Source organism: Chiloscyllium plagiosum, unplaced genomic scaffold (assembly GCF_037043375.1).
Source record: "Chiloscyllium plagiosum isolate Xiang-an unplaced genomic scaffold, Cpla_swu_hap1 HiC_scaffold_30, whole genome shotgun sequence".
Lineage (NCBI taxonomy): Eukaryota > Metazoa > Chordata > Chondrichthyes > Orectolobiformes > Hemiscylliidae > Chiloscyllium > Chiloscyllium plagiosum.
This window is the reverse complement of record NW_028270168.1, coordinates 7,220,071-7,234,446: the sequence shown is the minus strand read 5'-3', so window position 1 is coordinate 7,234,446 and position 14,376 is coordinate 7,220,071. Positions and strand designations below refer to the sequence as shown.

General features: G+C 44.2%; 1 long non-coding RNA gene across 1 annotated transcript in view; it reads left to right on the top strand.

Annotated features, from left to right (window-relative positions):
• The first annotated feature begins 12,469 nt into the window (after positions 1-12,469).
• LOC148142129 (uncharacterized) overlaps positions 12,470-14,376 on the top strand; it is a 62,981-nt gene continuing 61,074 nt past the window's right edge. The window contains exon 1 of the long non-coding RNA XR_015752198.1: positions 12,470-12,554. This is a non-coding gene — a long non-coding RNA (uncharacterized LOC148142129). The remainder of the gene's footprint in view (positions 12,555-14,376) is intronic.

The following is a 14,376-nucleotide window of genomic DNA, read 5'->3' as shown; positions in this document are numbered from 1 at the left end:
TATTAGGTCTGGATGTGAAGGGTGATGGAGCAGGCCTCTGGCACCAGCAACACCAAAATGAACAAAACACGGCTCCACCCCAGACCAGGGGTTTTCCAGCAAGTGAGGAACACACCCCTGGCCCTGACTCATAGGCAAGGCCGAGGCTTCAGGTCACCAGCTAGGCCCAGACACCTGACTGAGGAAGAAAGCAGTCTCAGCCTGGTGTAGCAGTTTCTCAATGCTCAGTTCTCCCAGTGTGGCGGTCTCCCAGTGTGGCGGTCTCCCAGTGTGGCGGTCTCCTAGTGTAGCAATCTCTTGTGTGGGAATCTCCCAGTTCTAGCAGTTTCCAGGTGTGGCCATCTCTCGGTGTAGCAGTCTCCCAGTGTAACAGTCTCTCAATGAGGTGGTTTCTCGGTATAGTCATCTCTCTGTGTGTCAGTCTCTCTGTGTGTCAGTCTCTCTGTGTGTCAGTCTCTCGGTGTGTCAGTCTCTCGGTGTGTCAGTTTCTCGGTGTGTCAGTCTCTCGGCGTGTCAGTCTCTCGGTGTGTCAGTCTCTCAGTGTGTCAGTCTCTCGGTGTGTCAGTCTCTCGGTGTGTCAGTCTCCCAATGTAACAGTCTCTCAATGAGGCGGTTTCTCGGTATAGTCATCTCTCTGTGTGTCAGTCTCTCGGTGTGTCAGTCTCTCGGTGTGTCAGTCTCTCGGTGTGTCAGTCTCTCGGTGTGGCGGTCTCTCAGTGTGTCAGTCTCTTGGTGTGGCGGTCTCTCAGTGTGTCAGTCTCTCAGTGTGGCGATCTCTCAGTGTGTCAGTCTCTCGGTGTGGCGGTCTCTCAGTGTGTCAGTCTCTCGGTGTGTCAGTCTCTCGGTGTGGCGGTCTCTCAGTGTGTCAGTCTCTCGGTGTGGCGGTCTCTCAGTGTGTCAGTCTCTCAGTGTGGCGATCTCTCAGTGTGTCAGTCTCTCGGTGTGGCGGTCTCTCAGTGTGTCAGTCTCTCGGTGTGTCAGTCTCTCGGTGTGTCAGTCTCTCGGTGTGTCAGTCTCTCGGTGTGGCGGTCTCTCAGTGTGTCAGTCTCTCGGTGTGGCGATCTCTGATAGCAGTCTCCTGGTTTGACGGTCTCCCGGTGTGGTGTTCTCCCGGTGTGGGGGTCTCCCGGTGTACCAGTCTCCTGGGTTTGGGGTATCCCAGTGTTGTGATGTCCCGGTGTAGCATTATCCCGGTGTAGCAGTCTCCCAGTATGGTGTTCTCCTTATGTGAAGGTCTCCCTATGTAGCAGTCCCCTGGTGTAACAGACCCCGGTGTAGTAGTCCCCCGGTTTAACAGTCTCCTGGTGTGGGGGTCTCCTGGTGGAGAGGTCTCCCCTTGTAGCGATCTCCCAGTGGGAGGGGAGGGTCTCCTGGTGTGATGGTCTCCTGGTGTGGCAGTCTCCCGGTGTAGTGGTCTCCAAGTGTGGGGGTGTCCTGGTGGAGCAGTCTCCAGGTGTGGCAGTCTCCCGGTGTGGCGTTCTCCCGATGTGGCAGTCTCCCGGTGTGGCGTTATCCCGATGTGGCAGTCTCCCGGTGTGGCAGTCTCCCGGTGTAGCAAGCCTCCCGGTGTAGCGGTCTCCCGGTGTAGCGGTCTCCTGGTGTGGCAGTCTCCTGGTGTAGTGGTCTCCCGGTGTAGCGGTCTCCCGGTGTGGCAGTCTCCCGGTGTAGTGGTCTCCCGGTGTGGCAGTCTCCCGGTGTAGCGGTCTCCTGGTGTAGCAGTCTCCCGGTGTAGCGGTCTCCCAGTGTAGCGGTCTCCCGGTGTGGCACTCTCCCGGTGTGACCGTCTCCCGGTGTAGCGGTGTCCTGGTGTGGCGGTCTTCGGGTGTAGCGGTCTTCCGGTGCAGCGGTGTCCTGGTGTAGCCGTCTTCCGGTGTAGCCATCTCCCGGTATGGCAGTTTTCTTTGTCTTCAACGTCCAGGTATTCCAGTAGCCCGACATGGCAACCTCGTCCTGACTGAATCTTCCGGATATTCCATTATTCCTTCACCAGCTTTCCCAGGGCGAGAAGCCGTTAACTGTGCTGTGAACTAAACTGAACTTTGTCTGCATTTTACTTTTTTTCCTTTTATTACATATGAGTCTGTCATTGAGGTAGGCACCATGTTGGGGCGCCTTATAAAACTTTTCCCTGTATTTTTCACAGAAAAGTACACGTGACAATTAATTTCTATTCTATTAGAGACATAGAGATGTACAGCATGGAAACAGACCATTCTGTCCAACCCATCCATGCCGACCAGATATCCCAACCCAATCTAGTCCCACCTGCCAGCACCCGGCCCATATCCCTCCAAACCCTTCCTATTCATATACCCATCCAGATGCCTCTTAAATATTGCAATTGTACCAGCCTCCACCACTTCCTCTGGCAGCTCATTCCATACACATACCACTCTCTGCGTGAAAAAGTTGCCCCTTAGGTCTCTTTTATATCTTTCCCCTCTCACCCTAAACCTATGCCCTCTAGTTCTGGACATAGGGAAAAGACTTTGTCTATTTACCCTATCCATGCCCCTCATAATTTTGTAAACCTCTATAAGATCACCCCACAGCCTCCGATGCTCCAGGGAAAACAACCCCAGCCTGTTCAGCCTCTCCCTATAGCTCAAATCCTCCAACTCTGGCAACATCCTTATAAATCTTTTCTGAACCCTTTCAAGTTTCAAAACATCTTTCCGATAAGAAGGAGACCAGAATTGCGCACAATATTCCAACAGTGGCCTAACCAATGTCCTGTACAGCTGCAACATGACCTTCCAACTCCTGTACTCAATACTCTGACCAATAAACAAAAGCATACCAAATGCCTTCTTCACTATCCTATCTACCTGCGATTCCACTTTCAGGGAGCTATGAACCTGCACTCCAAGGTCTCTTTGTTCAGCAACACTCCCTCAGACCTTACCATTAAGTGTATAAGTCCTGCTAAGATTTGCTTTCCCAAAATGCAGCACCTCGCATTTATCTGAATTAAACTCCATCTGCCACTTCTTAGCCCATTGGCCCATCTGGTCCAGATCCTCTTGTAATCTGAGGTAACCCTCTTCGCTGTCCACTACACCTCCAATTTTGGTGTCATCTGCAAACTTACTAACTGTACCTCTTATGCTCGCATCCAAATCATTTATGTAAATGACAAAAAGTAGTGGACCCAGCATCGATCCTTCTGGCACTCCACTGGTCACAGGCCTCCAGTCTGAAAAATAACCCTCCACCCTCTGTTTTCTACCTTTGAGCCAGTTCCAAATGGCTAGTTCTCCCCGTATTCCATGAGATCTAACCTTGCTAATCAGTCTCCCATGGGGAATCTTGTTGAATGCCTTACTGAAATCCATTTGGATCACATCTACTGCTCTGCCCTCATCAATCCTTTTTGTTACTTCTTCAAAAATCTCAATCATGTTTGTGAGACATGATTTCCCAGGCACAAAGACATGTTGACTATCCCTAATCAGTCCTTGCCATTCCAAATACATGTATGTCCTGTCCCTCAGGATTCCTTCCAACAACTTGCCCACCACCAAGGTCAGGCTCACCGTTATATAGTTTCCTGGCTTGTTTTTACCGCCCTTTTTAAACAGTGACACCATGTTAGCCAACCTCCAGTCTTCCAGCACCTCGCCTGTAACTATTGATGATAGAAATATCTCAGCAAGAGGCCCAGCAATCACTTCGCTAGCTTCCCACAGAGTTCTAGGGTACACCTGATCAGTTCCTGGGGATTTATCCACCTTTATGCATTTCAAGACATCTAGCACTTCCTTCTCTCTAATCTGGGCATTTTGTAAGGTGTCACCATCAATTTCCCTATAGTCCATATCTTTTTCCACAGTAAATACTGATGCAAAATACTTTTTTAGTATCTCCCCCATTTTCTGCGGCTCCACACAAAGGCCGCCTTGATGATCTTTGAGGGGCCCTATTCTCTCCCGAGTTGCCCTTTTGTCCTTAATATATTTGTAAAAATCCTTTGGATTCTCCTTAATTCTATTTGCCAAAGCTATCTCATGTCCCCTTTTTGCCCTCCCGATTTCCCTCTTAAGTATACTCCAACTGCCTTTGTGGGCGGCACGGTGGCACAGTGGTTAGCACTGCTGCCTCACAGCGCCTGAGACCCAGGTTCAATTCCAGCCTCAGGCGACCCACTGTGTGGAGTTTGCACATTCTCCCCGTGTCTGCGTGGGTTTCCTCCGGGTGCTCCGGTTTCCTCCCACAGTCCAAAGATGTGCGGGTCAGGTGAATTGGCCATACTAAATCGCCCGTAGTGTTAGGTAAGGGGTAAATGTAGGGGTATGGGTGGGTTGCGCTTCGGCGGGTCGGTGTGGACTTGTTGGGCCGAAGGGCCTGTTTCCACACTGTAATGTAATCTAATCTAATCTAATCAAAACTCCTAAGGATTCCCTCGATCTATCCTGTCTATACCTGACATATGCTTCCTTCTTTTTCTTAACCAAACCCTCAATTTCTTTAGTCATCCAGCATTCCCTACACCTACCAGCCTTCCCTTTAACCCTAACAGGAATATACTTTCTCTGGATTCTTGTTATCTCATTTCTGAAGGCTTCTCATTTTCCAGCCGTCCCTTTACCTGTGAACGTCTGCCTCCAATCAGCTTTTGAAAGTTCTTGCCTAATACCATCAAAATTGACCTTTCTCCAATTTAGAACATCAACTTTTAGATCTGGTCTATCCTTTTCCATCACTATTTTAAAACAAATAGAATTATGGTCGCTGGCCCCAAAGTCCTCCCCCTCAGTCACCTGCCCTGCCTTATTTCTCAAGATTAGATCAAGTTTTGCACCTTCTCTAGTAAGTCCACCCACATACTGAATCAGAAAATTGTCTTGTACACACTTAACAAATTCCTCTCCTTCTAAACTTTTAACACTATGACAGTCCCAGTCGATATTTGGAAAGTTAAAATCCCCTACCTTAACCACCTTATTATTCTCACAGATAGCTGAGATCTCCTTACAAGTTTGTTTCTCAATTTCCCTCTGACCATTGGGGGGTCTATAATACATCCCAATAAGGTGATCATCCCTTTCTTATTTCTCAGTTCCACCCAAATAATTTCCCTGGATGTATTTCCAGGAATATCCTCTCTCAGCACAAATGTAATGCTACCCCTTATCAAAAACGTTATTCCCCCATCTCTCTTGTCTCCCTTTCTATCTTTCCTGTAGCATTTGTATCCTGGAACATTAAGCTGCCAGTCCTGCACATCCCTGAGCCATGTTTCCGTAATTGCTATGATATCCCAGTCCCATGTTCCTAACCATGCCCTGAGTTCATCTGCCTTCCCTGTTAGGTCCCTTGCATTGAAATAAATGCAGTTTAATTTATTAGTCCCACCTTGTCCCTGCCTGCCCTGACTGTTTGACTCGCTTCTGTTCTCAACTGTACCAGTCTCAGACTGATCTCTTTCCTCACTATCTCTCTGGGTCTCACCTCCCCCACTTTACCAGTTTAAATCCTCTTGAGCAACTCTAGCAAATTTCCCTGCCAGTATATTAGTCCCCTTCCAATTTAGGTGCAATCCGTCCTTCTTGTTCAGGTCATTTCTACCCCAAAAGAGATTCCAATGGTCCAAAAATGTGAATGCTGCTCCCATACACCAGCTCCTCAGCCATGCATTCATCTGCTCTATCCTCCTATTCCAGCCTTCACTAGCTCATAACACTGGGAGAAATCCAGATATTGCTACCCTCGAGGACCTCCTTTTTAAATTCCTGCCTAACTCTCTGTAATCTCCCTTCAGAGTCTCAACCTTTTCCATTCCTATGTCATTGGTTCCAATGTGGACAATGACCTCTTGCTGGCCCCTCTCCCCCTTGAGAACATTCTGCAGCCTCTCTGAGGCATCCTTGATCCTGGCAACAGGGAAGCAACACACCGTCCTAATTTTTCGCTGCTGACCACAGAAACATCTGTCTGTTCCTCAGAGTAGAGAATCCCCAAACACAACTGATCTCTTGGAACCCGACCTACTCCTCATTGCATTAGAGCCAGTCTCAATACCAGAAACTTGGCTGTTTGTGCTACGTTCCCCTGAGAATTCATCACCCCTTACATTTTCCAAAACAGCATATTTATTTAAAATGGGTATAGCTACAGAAGGCTGCTGCACTAGCTGCCTACCTCTCTTACCTTTCCTGGAGTTAACCCATCCAAGTGATTGTATCTGAGATTTTCCCCCCTTCTTATAACTGCCATCCATCGCATACTGTTGCTGTTGCAAATTCCTCATTGCTTCTAACTGTCTCTCCAACCAATCCATTTGATCTGATAAGATTCGCAACCAATAGCATTTATTGCAGATATAATCCGCAGTAACCCTTTGACTCTCTTTAAACTCCCACATCTGACAAGAAGCGCATATAACTCTACTAAAGGCCATCTTTGCTCCTTCATATTCTACAGACCCAGAAAATAACACTGTCTCATTCCTCTACAAAATACTGCCCCAGGTTAAATTAATAGCTATGGTTATATTTTAAGTTTAATCAAGAGACATATCTCTAAAAACGTATAATCAAGAAAGAACCCACTCTACTCACTACTGCAGATTTTCTGTAGGTCACACTTAAAAACAATACACTTATCTGCCTCTGTACTGTAAACTTCACCCATCAGTTCCTTCAAGATCATATGTGAATTTCACTGTTTGTTAATTTTCCCTGACGCACTTCGATGTCCAGCGATTCATGAGTTCAAACAGCAAAGGCAGTAACTGTGCAGGTTCACTGCTGTGTCAGTTTCTTTCTCTCTCTCTCCTGCACTGACCTCACCAAGTGCTTCCTTTGTCTGTTCTTCTCCCTTTTAAAACTGCTGTTGTTTTGACTTTTTTTTTCCAAAGTTCCAAAACAATGCAACAGCATATAAAACAGTGATTGCTGCTCCTGGACTTTGAGGAAATCATCTCCAGCACCGAAAATACCTCAAAAAAGGAGCAGCTGTTACAGCCTGAAATTTTTCCCATCCTCCATCTTGGATTACCCAGTTCTGAACTGAATTTCTGAAGTGAAATTGTTTTGTTGCATTTTGCATTTCTGTTGAATTCTTTTTCTCCCAGATGCTGCCTTCTTGTTGGAGTCTGCATGCAGCATCTCAGTAACTCAATACTGTACACCAATAACGCAACCAAGTTAGACAGAGCTATACATAGGTATAGCAAGTCAGAAGTCATAGCTCAACTCTCTCTGGTCCAGCTTGTTACATTGTGCATTCCTAGTTTTATTCGTTATTCTTTGCATCTTTGCTTAAAAGAATGTTCTTTAGTGGTTTTTCTTAATAACATAGAGCACTGCAGCACAGGAACAGGCCCTTCAGCCCACTATGTCTGTACTGATCGTGATGTATTTTAAACTAATGCCATCTGTCTGCACATGGTCCATATTCCTTCATTTCCTTCCTATTCATGTGTCTGTCTAATTGCTACTTAAAAGTTGCTCTAGCATCTGCTCCTACCACCTCCCCAACAGCATGTTTCAGGCACCTACCACCTTCTGTGTAAAAAATCTCATCTTGCACATCTTCTTTAAACTTCCCCCCCCCCCCCCCCCCATCTTAAACCTACGCCCCCCCAGTATTTGATGTTCCCACCCTGAGAAAAAGTCTCCAACTATCCACTCTATCTATGTCTCTCTTTATTTTATATATTTCCATCAGCCTTCGACATTCTAGCAAAAACAATTCCAGTCTGTCCACCCTCTCCTTATAGACGTTTGCCGATGATTGTGCAAACACCATTTGTGATTACTCAGATACGAATGCAACAAAATCTAGACAATATCCAGGTCTAGGCTGACAAGTGGCAAGTGACATTCAGGCCATACAAATGCCAATGTTACCATCACTGAATCCCCCACTATCAACATCCTGAGGGTTACCATTGACCAGAAACTCAACTGGTCTGGCCACATAAACACAGTGGCTACAAGAACAGGTTAGGGACTTGGAATACCGCTGTAAGTAACTCACCTCCTGATACCCCAAAGCCTATATATCATCTACAAGGCACAAGTCAGGAGTGTGATGGAATACCCCCCATTTGCCTGGATGGAGTGAAACTCCAACAACACTCATGAAGCTTGACACCATTCAGGACAAAACAACTCGCTTGATTGGCACCACATCCACAAGCATCTACTTCTTCCACCACTGACGCTCAGTAGCAGCAATATGTATTATCTATAAGATGCACTGCAGAAATTCACCAAAGATTCTCAGACAACACCTTCCAAACCCACAACTACTTCATCTATATGGACAAGGGCAGCAGATACATGGGAACACTCACCATCCTGACTTGGAAGTATATTGCCGTTCCTTCACTGTTGCAGGGTGGACTGCAGTGATTCAAGAAGGCAGCTCACCCCCACCTTTGAAAGGGCAACTAGGAATGGGCAATAAACGCTAGTGATCCAGTGATGCCTACATCCCACAAACAAATAAAAAAACTTGGGAGAGTTTTTCATTACACTCCTTACTTGAGTCTTGCAAAATGGTGCTTGGTTAGCTCAGTTGGCTGGAAGGCTGTGATATAGAGTAATAGCAACAGAACACCAGTTCAATTCTCCACCAGTTAGGTTACCATAACCATCCCACCTTCTCAACCATGCCCCATGCCTAAAGTGTAGTGACCCTCAGATTAAATTTGCCATGAGTTGTTTCTCCCTAATGAGAGAAGGTGACTGTGGTGACATTATTTTATGTACAGGATGGTAAGTCAGGAGGTCCATTCATCACTCCAGAACACACAGCTTCTAACTGAGCTGTTTTCATAGACTTCATGTGGATTTTTCAGTTAAGTTTCTGGTTAATTACAACCTAAGGATATTGGTGATGATAAATGCTGTTGAAAGTCAAGGAGTTTAGATTCTCTCTTGCTGAAGATAAGTATTTCTTGAGATTTGCTTGGCATCAATTTTTCTTTGCCATTTATCAACCCACACCTGAATCTTGTCCAGGATTTGGTGTATGTCAGCATGGATTGGCTCAGTAGTTGAGAAATTGAAATTGTAACTAGAATTATCAACAATCTTATCACTTCTGACCTTTTAATGGAGGAAAGGGAATTGATGAAGCAGCTTAAAATGGTTGGGACTGGCATGCAACGACAAACTCCCGCAGCAATGTACTGGAAATTGAAATGATTGACCTCCAAAACCAATTACCTTTAAGATCATAAGACCATAAGACATAAGAGCAGAAATTAGTCCATTTGGCCCATCAAGCCTACTCCACTATTCAATCATGGCTGATAGGTTTCTCAAACCCATTTTCCCACTTTCTCCCTATAACCTTTCATTCCCTTGGTAATCAAGAACTTATCTCTCCCTGCTTTAAAAACACTCAATGGTCAGTCCTCCACAGGCTTTTGTGGCAATGAATTCCACAGATTCACCACTCTCTGGCTAAAGAAGTTTTTCCTTATCTCCATTCTAAATGGTCTTCCCTTTAGGCTATGCCCTTGGGTCCTCATCTCTCCTGCCAATGGAAATATCTTCCCAATGTCCACCCTGTCCAGGCCATTCAGTATTCTGTATATTTCAATTAGATGCTTCCTCATCCTTCCAACCTCGATTGAGTATAGACCCAGAGTCCTCAAACATTCCTCAAATGTTAAGCCTTTCATTCCTGGGATCATTCTCATGAACCTCCTCTGGACTTGGTCCAGGGCCAATACATCTTTCCTGAGATATGGTGCCCAAAATTGTTCACAGTACTCCTTTCTGCTAGGTGGGCCTTTAACTAATAGAGAGTTTTCCTCCTCATTCCCATTTACTCCGGTTTTGTTCGGGTTTCTGGAAGTCACACTCAGCTTTGGTGTCAAAGGGCAATCAGTCCCACCTCATTTGTTTCAATTCAGCTCTTTTGGCCATTTTTGGACGAAGGCTGTAGCAAGGTCAGGGAGCTGAATGGTTCTGGTGGAACCCAGACCTAGATCTACATTTGCTCCGGTGATGTTCTAATCTGCACCAGTTATTCAAACAGCCTTTTTTTTCTCTCCTGTTGGCTTCTAGGATGTTTAATGGAATGTGTAAACAAACAGAATCAATTGCAAGAACTTGTTTCTGAAAGGCTTGAGTCTCGTGTCTGACTGATGACTGAACTTAGCCTCTGACTTAAAACAGGCAAGGAAGTCACTTCTCCCATGGATGGCTTGAGAAATGATTTCAGATGAATTCACAAGCACGTTGCCTTTGGGTAGGAAAGAATCAGCACTGAACACAACACGAGGGAATAACACCACAGAAAGTGTTGATTTTTTTTATCCTGACTGCCTTGAAAATTCCTAATTAAATCAAAGCACAAGACAGCTGCAGGGGTGTGACTGTCAGAAAGTGAAGACCAACCATCACCATCATTTCCCTCATAATTATATTACTATTAACTCTTTCACCTCTCCATCATTTCAGTTACATGCCCCAAGGCACCACTGACCCGTACTGGATTTCTAGCAATAGAATCCTATTGAGATAATTACACCTAAGTATAATTATTGAGAAAGAAGCAGATGAATCAAATCCTTCAAATACTTTTTTTCATGTTATAATGCAAGCAAAGTTGCATCTTTGTTAATATCTGAATGAATGTTAGAATTGATACCTCTTAAATAGTTGTTACTTGGTGTCTTTTTGATTTCATTTCATTTCATTTATTGTAGTCACATGTACCTAACCACAATGAAAAGCTTTGTTTTGCAAGCAGCACAGGTAAGGTCATAGCAAACAAGGACACGGACATCAAAGGGTGCTTAGACAGAGTGAGGTATACAAGGTTAGGAATTGGGCGACAGGTTTAGACATTTGATTTAGATTGGCTCAGGCTTGGAGGGCCGAAGGACCTGTTCCTGGGCTGTAAATGTTCTTTATTCTTGTTCTTTGTTACGGCTGTACAGGAGGTGCAAAAAGCAAGATCAACATCATTTGAAGTTAAAGAGGTCTGTTCAACGGTCTAATAACAGCAGGGAAGAAGCTACTTTGAAGGGAGGCAATGGCCTGGTGGTGTTATCATTAGACTATTAACCTAGAAACTGAACTAATGTTCTGGGTTGGTTCAAATCCCATCACTGCAGATGATGGAAATGCATTCAATTATTGTGTCTCTCACCTGCGCACACACACAACATGGGTGTTGGGGAAAAATAAGCACTACCGCAGTTAGGTGGTAGTGTGGGGGTTAATAAAAAGAAAAAATATATATATATAAACAGGAATGTCAGAGATTCTGTTCACTCTGAGAGCTGGCTCTGAGGAAAAAAAAAGCTACTTTGAAACTTGTTGGCAAATGGGTTCAAGCTTCTGTATCTTCTGCCTTTTATTGACCACTTGAACCAGAAAGGTCCCAAGTTCCATGTCTTTATCTTGTCTAATTGCTGTTATGTCCAATGGCTGCAATTGACCTTTGCCTCTCCATATTAGAGATGGGAAAAATCACTGAGCAAGGTCAGTGCTGATTGTCAGCTAGTGACCCTTACTATAAAGAAGATGAGTGAAAGGTGATTGAGAGTGTGATGATTTTGAACTACAACCCACACTCCCTGCCCCCACGCTCATTCAACTGTTACCGATGTGCAAGGACCAAGATCATCCATCAGCTGGGTGATGCGTAAAGATGGGTGATACCTTGCAAACTGCACTGTAGTGAAAATCAGTAGCTTTGTCTGAATCAAGGGAGTCAGTGAATTCATTAACATCGCAAATTATGAAGCATCATTTTACATTATGAAGGATATGGGAATAAATTATCTGTGAGAAATGGGCATATCCATAAAGGATATGCAGAATGAAATGCAGCTCTCAGCCTTAACTCAGTGGTTAACACTCTCCTGAGTTTCCTGGACAGATTCCAATCCCAGACTAGGGACTTGAATGTGGAATTTTGGCTGACACTGAAGGGGTGCTGTGCTTTGAATGGAATGGTAAATGTGATTCTTGTCCTATTATTTTGAAAAAAATCAAAGCACTATTTGGAGAATTATTAAATTATTACAAACAGCATTACAAGTTGGTAAAACAATTAGAAACGTTAACAAAATACTGGGATTTACTTGTGAGCGATATATGAAATCAAAACTACTACTTACAATAAACTTTTTATTGGCTTTTCGTCAGGATGCACTTCAGGTACTATGTGCAGTTCTGTTCTCCACGTCAACGAAACACTGGTGAAAGGTGAAAAATAACTTAGAAGGATTGTACCAAAACACAGATTACAGCTGTCAGGTTGTGCTTTTTGCTCAGAAAGAAAAAAACACTAAAAGACTTCTAATACAGGTCTTCAAAGTCACTAACAGGTAGTTGCAGAGGGAATTTTCCACTTGTGGCACAATCCAACACAAGTGCCTGTCAATGCCAGATAGTTATTAATAAATTCAATAACCCAGCAAGGAGATGTTTTTTTTACTCCACGAGCAGTTAGGATGTAGAATCACTACCACCGGAAGTGGCTGGGACAAAGAGCTGAGAAGCTTTCCAAAGAAAACAGCAGAATGGCATGAGAATGAAGGAAATAACCTGACAGGCTAAGGAGAAGTAATTGGAATGGTAGGAGACTCTGGGGGAGTAATGATCAGGCTGTTTCTGTGTTTTATGTTCGCTTAATATGCTAACGTGCTGTGGCCAATGAATGGCAGGTGTCACTGTTGTAAGAATTACAGAATTGAAAACTGTCTTTTTCAGTGGATTAGTTAAAAATCCAGATACTAAAGTGCTTTGGCCAAAACAGAAACTGAAATGTTCAGGGATAACATGATGTGCAATCATCAAAATCTACTATACCTTTTACTGTGGGCAAGAATAAAGAAAAATATATTACACCATGATTTACCATAAGGTTAGAGGGGCAGAAGTAGGCCATTCAGCCCAGCCAGTCTACATGGCCATTCAATGAGATCATGGCCAATTTAATGATCATCGACTCCACTTTCCTGCCTGTGCTAGCTCTGGTTCTTTTATATTGATTAGTTTGCTGTATGTGTTTGTTGTAAGCAGCAGGTTAGCATGTGTGCATGGTTTAAGTTCAAGGCAGGAACGAAGCAAAAAGGAAGGATAACATAGGACATATTACTAGAGATGTTAGAAATAATGAGGATAAGAAAATTAGCAGTAAGGTGCTTTATCTAAATCTGGTAGTATTTGTAACAAAGCAGGTGAATTAACGGCACAAATCATTGTGAATGATGATGATGTGGTAGGCATCACAGAGATGTGGTTGCAGGGGGTTCAGGACTGGCAGTTAAACATCCGAGATTTACAACTTATCAAAAAAAAGGGAGACAGGCGAGGGTCGGGGCAGTGTTGCCTTGTTAGTTAAGAATGAATTTAAATCTCTGGCACTGAATGACATGGATCAGATGATGTGGAGTCTGTGTGGGTGGAGTTGAGGAACCACAAAGGCAAAAAAAAAACCATAATGGGAGTTATGTACAGCCCTCCCAGCAGTGGTCAGGACCAGGGGCGCAAGATGCACCACGACATAGATACGGCATGTCAGAAAGGCAAGGTCACGGTGATCACGGGGGACTTCAATATGCAGGTGGACTGGGTGAATAATGCTGCTGGTGGATCCAAAGGAAGGGAATTCTATGAATGCTTACAGGATGGCTTTTTGGAACAGCTTGTGATGGAGCACACAAGGGAGCAGGCTATTCTGGACTTAGTGTTATGTAATGAGACAGACTTTATAAAAGATCTTAAAGTAAGGGAACACTTAGGAGGCAGTGATCATAATATGGTAGAGTTCAGTCTACAGTTTGAAAGAAGACAAAATCAGATGTAATGGTGTTACAGTTAAATAAAGGTAATTACAGGGACATGAGAAAGGTACTGATGAAAATCGACTGGAAGCAGAGCCTTGCAGGAAAGACAGTAGAGCAACAATGGCAGGAGTTTCTGGGTGTAATTGAGGACACAGTACAGAGGTACATCCCAAAGAAAAAATAGATTATCCGGGGAGGGGTTAGACAGCCATGGCTAACAAAGGTAGTCAGGAAATGTATCAATGCAAAAGATAGAGCCTATAAAGTGGCAAGAGCACTGGGAAATCAGAAAATTGGGAAGACTACAAAAACAAACAGAGGATAACAAAGAGAGAAATAAGGAAGGAGAGGATCAAACATGAAGGTAGGATGGCCAATAATATTAGAAATGATAGTAAAATTTTCTTTCAATACTTAAGAAAAAAACAAGAGGCAAAAGTAGAAATTGGGCCACTCCAAATTGATGCAGGAAGGCTAGTGCTGGGAGATAAGGAATTAGCTGAAGAACTTAATAAATACTTTGTGTCAGTCTTCACAGTGGAAGACATGAATAATATCTCAACAATTAAGGAGAGTCAGGGGGCAGAGTTGAGAATGGTAGCCATTAC